The sequence below is a fragment of the Salvelinus alpinus genome, chromosome 20, assembly GCF_045679555.1.
Source record: "Salvelinus alpinus chromosome 20, SLU_Salpinus.1, whole genome shotgun sequence".
Lineage (NCBI taxonomy): Eukaryota > Metazoa > Chordata > Actinopteri > Salmoniformes > Salmonidae > Salvelinus > Salvelinus alpinus.
This window is the reverse complement of record NC_092105.1, coordinates 33815541-33825044: the sequence shown is the minus strand read 5'-3', so window position 1 is coordinate 33825044 and position 9504 is coordinate 33815541. Positions and strand designations below refer to the sequence as shown.

General features: G+C 41.0%; 1 protein-coding gene across 1 annotated transcript in view; it reads left to right on the top strand.

The window, feature by feature from the left end:
- The window catches only part of LOC139546708 (raftlin-2-like), a 49036-nt gene that overhangs the window by 28785 nt on the left and 10747 nt on the right, over positions 1 to 9504 (top strand). The gene's annotated exons all lie outside the window — the stretch shown is intronic.

Sequence of the window (9504 nt, the reverse complement as noted above, 5' to 3'; positions counted from 1 at the left end):
CTTTATTGGAATCAGCAGATTCTGTCTTATAAACCTCTGTTTAGAAGCAGCTGACTATGGATCCCTCTATCTTTAGTGTGTCAGCATAATGTGTCAATGTACTCTTTGTTCAGTTTGCCTTTATTGGAATCAGCAGATTCTGTACTATACGCCTTCTTTTTAGAAGGAGCTGACTATGGGTCCTTTTTATCATTAGTGTGTCAGGTCAGCAGACCATGTGTCTCCCCCTTTCATTAATGTGTCCAATTGTCTTAGGCATATTTCTCTAGTATGTGTCTTATTGGAATTGTCAGACTATATGTCTCTTCTACCATTAGCATCCAGTTGCCTTATGTTACTACTACACACGTCAGTGCATAAAATGTGGTGAGTAGCTAACTCAAAGAGAGAGAAAGACAATAGTTGAACAGTTTAACAAATTCATTTCTTAAAAAATGAAGGAGAAGTGAGAGAGAGAGAGAGAGAGAGCTAGCTAAATTTTGTTGTATTTTTTTCCCACTTACTTAGCTAACGAATGCAGCTAGATAGTTTAGCCTACTCAAACACCAGCTCAAACAGAGAGGGATACTATGTTAGCTATGGCTATCCAACACTGCAAGTCAAGGTACGTTTTTGGTTATATTAATTTATTGTCAACTGGGCCTTGCCGGTTTAACTGCTAAACTGCTTGCTGTACACTATACTGCATGATTGTAGCGGGTTTACTAACACGTTCGTTTTAGTCGCTTTGTTGACTATGACGTTAGCTAATGTGAAAACAATGTAGGCTGTGTGTAGCGGTTGTGGTATGAAGGTTTGGCTTGGAAAGTTTTTTTTGCCTGGTCACAGACAGCTGTTGTGTTGTGCACTGAAGTCCACAAGTGAAGGGAGAAGGTGAGAGAAGGATAGCACATAGATTTGAGAAGGAATTATACAAGGAGAAAGGTGATCATGCTGTTTGTATGTGGCTGAAAGTGAAATGTGTTTGCGGATGATCAAGGGTGTATTCGTTCTGCTAATTGTGTTGACAAATGCTTTTTTAACAGAAGTAAATGGAACAAAATGGGGATAAACATACCTGAATGAGCGAAGATTTGGACTAATTATTACACCCTAGATCAGCTAGATGCAGGCAAGTGTGTAAAGCGATATTGAATGTGTCTGTCACCTTGATTACTACTTTTTTTTTCTCTCGACCTGTGCACCTACGTTGTAAACTTTAATTCGTAGGCTACGTTGTAGCAACCTCATGATGGGTATAGGGAAGATGTAGTAGCCTAAATCTATCGACATTACATTGAGCTGGGTTAATGGAATATGAATAACAGTCATCCAATATGCTGTAATAGAAATAAAGCCATAATCCTAAAAATATATATATTGTCCTCCCTAATCTTAAATGGCACCAACCGCCACTGAATTCCACAGTAACAGAATTCTTTTTTTTTGTTCACTTTAAAATGTATGCCAGAGAAAAAAACATTGATTTTAAAGTTGAAAAAACGATACAACTATACTGAACAAACATATAAATGCAACAATTTCAAAGATTTTATTGAGTTACAGTTCATATGAGGAAATCAGTCAATTGAAATTAATTCATTAGACCCTAATCTATGGATTTAACATGACTGGGAATACAGATATTCATCTGTTGGTCACAGATACCTTTAAAAAAAAAATGGGCTTCACAATGAGCCTCAGGATCTCGTTACAGGATTTCTGTGCATTAAAATTGCCATCGATAAAATGCAATTGTGTTTGTTGTCCATAGCTTATGCCTGCCCATACAATAACCCCACCGCCACCATGGGGCACTCCATTCCCAACGTTGACATCAGCAAGCCGCTTGCCCACACGGCGCCATACACGTGGTCTGCGGTTTTGAGGCCAGTTGGACGCGCTACCAAATTCTCCAAAACGACGGAGGTGGCTTATGGTAGAGAAATTAACATTAAATTCTCGCAACCGCTCTGGTGGACATTCCTGCAGTCAGCATGCCAATTGCACACGTCCTCAAAACTTGAGACATCTGTGGCTTTGTGTTATGTGAAGAAAAAAAAAATTGTATTGGCCCCAGCACAAGGTGCACCTATGTTTAATCAGCTTCTTGATATGCCACACCTGTCAGGTGGATTATCTTGGCAAAGGAGAAATGCTCACTAGCGGGGATGTAAACAAATGTGTGCACAATTTGAGAGAAATAAGCTTTTTGTGCGAATGGAACATTTCTGGGATCTTTTATTTCAGCTCATGTGGACCAACACTTTACATGTTGCGTTTGTATTTTTGTTCAGTGTATATGCACAAGGACTACTTTTATCAAAGTGAATATATTGGAAGAACTGTGCAGATGGAAACTTTGTTAAAGAAATGATGGTGAAATCTCCCTCAGGTTTTTATGTGACTACGTTTTTCCAAAAACTCTGTTAAATATCCTCTCCGAATTTAAGATTCAAAGATGTCTGCAGAAAGACTGGGGTGTCAGCTATGACATGGCATCTTGACTTTGAAAAATCTATTTTGGTTATTGAACTACAGTAAGTGAAGTGGATTTACACCTGGTAACGGAATTACTGTAACGGAATTACGTCATGGGTCCCTGGTCTGTACTACACAGAAATTCATAATTATGAGGAGAAATGCATTCTCCTCATGTTTCACTCACTATTATAATGTACTCTACGGTGTTCTACTCACTACTGTACTGTGTAATCCAAACTTGTGAAACATGATATGACAGGTTCAGATTTGGTCCAGTCCGGTCCGTTTGTGGATGTTAACATCAAGGCCCTGGTGGACTGACCAAACTACTTTTTAACATCCATGGACGTCCGGTGTTGGTCGGTGCTCAGTTGGTGAAGATGCTGGTTAAAGTAAATGGAAAGAGAGGGGGCTCATGGGTAGGTGTCAGTAGGAGCTGGGAGAGATGACATTAACTGGAGATAGAGGGAGAGATAGAGCCAGGTGACCCAACTGTGGTTTGTGAGCATTATGATTTCCCATTGTAGCTAGGGTTGCAAAGGGATGGTAAATTACTGGAAAATTTTGAAGTTTACCAGTAAACTACCAGAATTTGGCATCTTTCAAAGATTTTATGTAATCTATCACAATACATCTAGTGGCCCTTTTGGGTACATCAGATTATCACAGGTTTCTGTAATACTCTCTGGTCCTCTGTGTGGACTTATTACATGTAAAATATGTGAAATAATTAAATAATATACAAAAATATAGAATGACAAAGCTTAAAAACATTAACCTAAATGTAAACCATCAACGTAGTGAATACCAATGGTGTTTAATATAAGGGTTTCAGCATGAAATCCCCTTTTTCTACACCTATTTATTTTACTAAGCCAATAAGGCACTGTACATTAGAATGTCTACACCCACTTTTTTTCTTGGCATTTTGTTGCATTTTAAAGAGGAATGGGAATAGATTTAGTTGTAAAAAAAAAAACTCCAGGGTGTCACAGTGAAAATATTGTTTAGAATCTTTTTTTATATATTTTCTTTTTTACAAATGTAATAACTAAAATATAGTCGTTGCATAAGTATTCTCTCCTTTGTTAAGGCAAGCCCAAATTAGTTCAGAAGTACAATTTGGCGTGACAAAATCACATAAGATATGTGGACTCTATACAGTAATAGGGGTTGACATGATTTTTTAATGACTACCCCTTCCTCTGTCCCCCATAGATACTGTATATCTGTAAGGTCCCTCAGTCAAGTATTGAATTTCAAGCACAGATTCAACTACAAAGACCAATGAGCTTCATAAAGCCTCATAAAGAAGGGCAATGATTGGTAGATGGGTAACAATCACAAATCAGACATTGAGTATATCTTTAAAGTGGCAATCAGCAGTTGAATGTATCCAAGGACTGACCATCCATGATATCAAAATTATAGTTATAAGCAATTTTTGAGGGTATACTGTGTTTGCAAACAAACATTGGAGCTAAACAAGCATCTATTTTTGGTTCTGATGGGGTGTGACAGTTGAACTAAGCTCATGAGAAGTTTTGAAACAGCTACAGAGTTCAATGGCTGTGATGGGAGAACTGAGGATGGATCAACAACATTGTATTGACTCCACAATAATGACAAATGACAGAGTGAAAAGAAGAATAAAAAATATACGGAATAAAAATATTACAAAACATGCATATGTATGCAACAAGGCACTAAAATAATACTGCAAAAAACATGGCAAGACAACACACTTTTTGGCCTAAATGCAAAGCCTTGTGTTAGGGGCAAACACAACACATCACTGAGTAACTGCCTCCTTATTTTCAAGCATGGTGGTGACTGCATGAAATCAAATGAAAGGTTTATTTGTCACATGCGCCGAATACAACAGGTGTAGATCTTACCATGAAATGCTTACTTACAAGCCCTTAACCAATATTGCAGTTTTAAGAAAAGAGAGTTTGGAAAATATTTACTAAATAAACTAAAGTAAAAAAAAATATTTAAAAAGTAACACAATAAAATAACAATAATGAGGCTATATACAGGGGGTACCAGTACCGAGTCAATGTGTGCGTGCGGTACAGGTTAGTCGAGGTAATATGTACATGTACACTACCGTTCAAAAGTTTGGGGTCACTTAGGAATGTCCTTGGTTTTGAAAGAAAAGCAAAAATGTTGGTCCATTAAAATAACATAAAATCAGAAATACAGTGTAGACAATGTTAATGACTATTGTAGCTGGAAACGGCAGATTTTTTTTAATGGAATATCTACATAGGCGTACAGAGGCCCATTATCAGCAACCATCACTCCTGTGTTCCAATGGCACGTTGTGTTAGCTAATCCAAGTTTATCATTTTAAAAGGCTAATTGGTCATAAGAAAACCCTTTTGCAATTATGTTAGCACAGCTGAAAACTGTTGTTCTGATTAAATAAGTAATAAAACTGGCCTTCTTTAGACTAGTTGAGTATCTGGAGCATCAGCATTTGTGGGTTCGATTACAGGCTCAAAATGGCCAGAAACAAAGAACTTTGTCAGTCTATTCTTGTTCTGAGAAATGAAGGCTATTCCATGCGAGAAATTGCCAAGAAACGGAAGATCTCGTACAACGCTGTGTACTACTTCCTTCACAGAACAGCGCAAACTGTCTCTAACCAGAATAGAAAGAGGAGTGGGAGGCCCCGATCCACAACTGAGCAAGAGGACAAGTACATTAGTGTCTAGTTTGAGAAACAGACGACTCATAAGTCCTCAACTGGCAGCTTCATTAAATAGTACCCGCAAAACACAAGTCTCAACGTCAACAGTGAAGATGTGACTCCGGGATGCCGGCCTTCAACAGAGAGTAGAGGAGGGGACTAAGCACGCACCCCTGAGAGGCCCCCACGTTGAGGATCAGCGTGGCAAATGTGTTGTTGCCTACCCTTACCACCTGGGGGCAGCCTGTCAGGAAGTCCAGGATCCAGTTGCAGAGGGAGATATTTAGTACCAGGGTCCTTAGCTTAGTGATGAGCTTTGTGGGCACTATGGTGTTGAACAGCATTCTCACATAGGTGGTCCTTTTTTCCAGATGGGAAAGGGCAGTGTGGAGTGCGATTGAGATTGCGTCATCTGTGGATCTGTTGGGGCGGTATGTGAATTGGAGTGGGTCTAGGGTTTCCGGGATGATGGTTTTGATGTGAGTCATGACCAGCCTTTCAAAGCACTTCATGGCTACCGATGTGAGTGCTATGGGGCGGTAGTCATTTAGGAAGGTTGCCTTCGCTTTCTTGGGCACAGGGATTATGATGGTCTGCTTGAAACATGTAGGTATTACACACTCGGTCAGGGAGAGGGTGAAAATGTAGTTGAAGACACTTGCCAGTTGCTCCATGCATGCTCAGAGTACACGTCCTGGTAATCCGTCTGGACCCGCAGCCTTGTGAATGTTGACCTGTTTAAAGGTTTTGCTTACATCGGCTACAGAGAGCATGATCACACAGTCATCCGAAACAGCTGGTGCTCTCCTGCATGCTTCAGTGTTGCTTGTCTCAAAGCGAGCATAAAAGGCATTTATCCCATCTGGTTGGCTCGCATCACTGGGCAGCTCAAGGCTGGGTTTCCCTTTTGTAGTCCGTGATAGTCTGCAAGCCCTGCCACATCCAACAAACGTCAGAGCCAGTGTAGTAGGATACAATCTTAGTCCTGTGTTTGATGGTTCGTCTGAGGGCATAGCGGGATTTCTTATAAGCGTCCGGATTAGTGTCCCGCTCCTTGAAAGTGGCAGCTCTAGCTTTTAGCTTGGTGCAGATGTTGCCTGTAATCCATGGCTTCTGGTTGGGATATGTAGGTACGGTCACTGTGGGGACGACGTCCTTGATGCACTTATTGATAATCGGCAAAGACTGGAGTTTTTTAGGATGAAAAGAAACGTGATGGAGCTAAACACAGGCATAATACTTGAGGAAAACCTGCTTCAGTCTGCTTTATGCCAGACACTGGGAGAGCAATTCACCTTTCATCAGGACAATAACCTACAACACAAAGCCAAATCTACACTGGAGTTGTTTACCATGAAGGCAGTGAATAATACTGAGTGGCCAAGTTACATTTTTGACTTGAATCTGCTTGAAAATCTATGGCAATACTTGAAAATTGCTGTCTTGCCATGATCCCCAACAACTTGACAGAGCTTGAAGAATTTAAAAAAGAATAATGGGCAAATAGTGCACAATGCAGGTGTGCAAAGCTTTTATGAGACTTACCCAGAAAGACTCACAGCTGTAATTGGTGCCAAAGGTGTTTCTAACATGTATTGACTCGGGGGGGAGGTGAATACTTATCTAATCAAGGTATATTATTATTTTTTTGTTGATTTATTATTCCACTTTGACATTACAGATTATTTTGTGCAGATTGTTGACAAAAAATGACTTCGTAATACAAGAAATGTGAAGAAATTCTCTAGGCATTGTATTTGTTGTCAATGTTATAACGTCAAACTGGTGTCCGTTGTGAACACAGTTGGAAGAGTTAACAGAAAATAATGCCATCGTTGATTAGATGCTGTTGAGTAGGCTATTTTCTCTTGAACCATACGGTCTATCTATTAGAAACTCATGTATGGACACAGGTATAATAAATGAATACAATATATATGAATACATTTTTTTCTTCTGTTATTCAAGTATAAATTACCTAAATTCTGTTAGATTTTCTGTTAATTACCAACATTTCCTGAAGAATCAGGTAATTATAGCCAATTCAGTTGCAGTAATTATGTTACTGATTTTGTTGGGGGGGGGTAATTCTAGTAGGGGTCCTTCACATCAACATTATTGTGTTTTGATGTATTTCTGATACCTTTTAAGACTTTTTCTGGTAGATTTCTTTTTTCATCTATTTATCCAGAAATCAATGCCTTAATTTATGCCACATTTTGGAAAATTGGTGAAAAAAATTCTATGCCTTAAATTCCCCAAGATATGGACTCTTAGATTTCATTTGACACCCAATTTGATATGTTCCTATGAACTTCACATATTGGTACTCATGGGTTCTTTTCAATGTAAATGCCTATATTTGGAATCCAGCATCACTTTCTCTCTTTCCTCTCAATTTCCTTAAGTCTCCTTCTACCCTCATTCTTTCTCTTCTTACTCACCTTTCTTCTTTTGCCAGCTTTCTTTCCCTCTTCCTCACTTTTATACAAGCTTTCCTTTTCACACACAAGCTTTCTGGCTCATAAAATCTTTCTTGTAAACCCCTTTTTTGCGCCACACTTGGTATCTCCTTCCCCCTCTAATTTCTCCCCATTTCCCTCCTTCTTTCCACAGTCGGCCCCTCTCTCTTCCCCCTCCTGTGCTCCCCCTCTCCTCTCTTTTTCTCACACACAGTAGAGAACAGAGGGCTCAGTGTGTGGGTTGACAAGGGTGAGCCGTGGTGATGGGAGGGGGTGTGAGGTGGCCAAAAGAAGGGAGACGGAGAGGGACAAAAGAGCCCAGGCGAGAGAGACGTGTGTGAGAGAGGGAGGGAGGGAGGGAGAGACTGGATTAATAGCCCGGCGTTGAGCTCCTCTAGGGAGCTTTTGGTCAAAATGTCATTTTCGTTGCTCTAGAGCTCAGGTGGGATCCAACAGACACATACACTCAGACACAAATGCTGAGATGACAGAGACACCACCAGTTCAAAAGCTTCTCTTCCACTGCTTCCCTGGCCACCCTCCCGTCTAGAGATTTCACTATGACCTGGACTTGCCAGGATGTTTTAAACCATAGCCAAATTCAGCCAGGCCCTGCCAAATTCACAAGGCAGAAATTCCAGTAACAAGCTGTTATTATCTCAGTCTCAGAGGTGTTTGTGTGGGAGAGTGTGTGTGTGTATGAGATTTGAGTGGGAGTGTGTTTTGTGTGTGAATGTGTGTAAATATATGATGAGCTTGTTCCGTCAGTTGGAATGTGTGGAGCGTGTTTTTATGTGTAAAAATGGGAGTTGGTGTTTGTTTTTGTGTGCTTACATGCATGCTTGACTGTGATTGTGTTTACTTTCGTGTGTGAGTGTATGTCTCCGGCGCCGAGACAGCCCTGTGAACAGAACCTCTTTGTGAACACAGGATGTATGGTGATGCTATAGGTCTCCAGACAGAGCCGTGAGAAAACTATAGAAAACAACTCCACCAGACACAGACTAGTCACATGTTATCAACAAACCTTAACACAATGCCCCCTCAACACAGACAACTATCCAGCAGCACCAACATATGTTTTATTGTCACATACACTGGCTAGCTGCAGTGAAATGTTGTTTTATAGGGGCAGCCATAGTTCCTTAGGGTTGCTCAATGGCACATTGACAGATTTTTCACCTTGTCGGCACGGATATTCAAACCGGCAACCTTTCGGTTACAGGCCCAATGCTCTAACCCGCTAGGCTACCTGCCGCCCTGCAACAACACTGCAAACCAACCGAAACCAAAAAAATAACCCCAGCAACACATGACTTCAGTCCTAACTTAATGCAACACCCCTAGAATATCTATGTAACCAATGTAAGCAAGGCACTACCACATTAACACCACCACAGCTGGAGAGGTAGCTGGTAAGCTACAGTGTGTATATATAGCAGAGTATGTGGTGGTGGTGGTTCTATGGTGTCCTCTCATCAGGGCCTGCCCTGGGTTAGAGTTGTCAGGGTTACTGGTGGTTCTATGGTGTTCTCTCATCAGGGCCTGCCCTGGGTTAGAGTTGTCAGGGTTACTGGTGGTTCTATGGTGGTGTCCTGTCATCAGGGCCTGCCCTGGGTTAGAGCTGTCAAGGTTACTGGTGGTTCTATGGTGGTGTCCTCTCACCAGGGCCTGCCCTGGGTTAGAGTTGTCAGGGTTACTGGTGGTTCTATGGTGGTGTCCTCTCATCAGGGCCTGCCCTGGGTTAGAGCTGTCAAGGTTACTGGTGGTTCTATGGTGGTGTCCTCTCACCAGGGCCTGCCCTGGGTTAGGGTTGTCAGGGTTACTGGTGGTGGAAGAGAAACCATCAGCATAGCAAGAGGAGATGTCTTATTTTGGAAC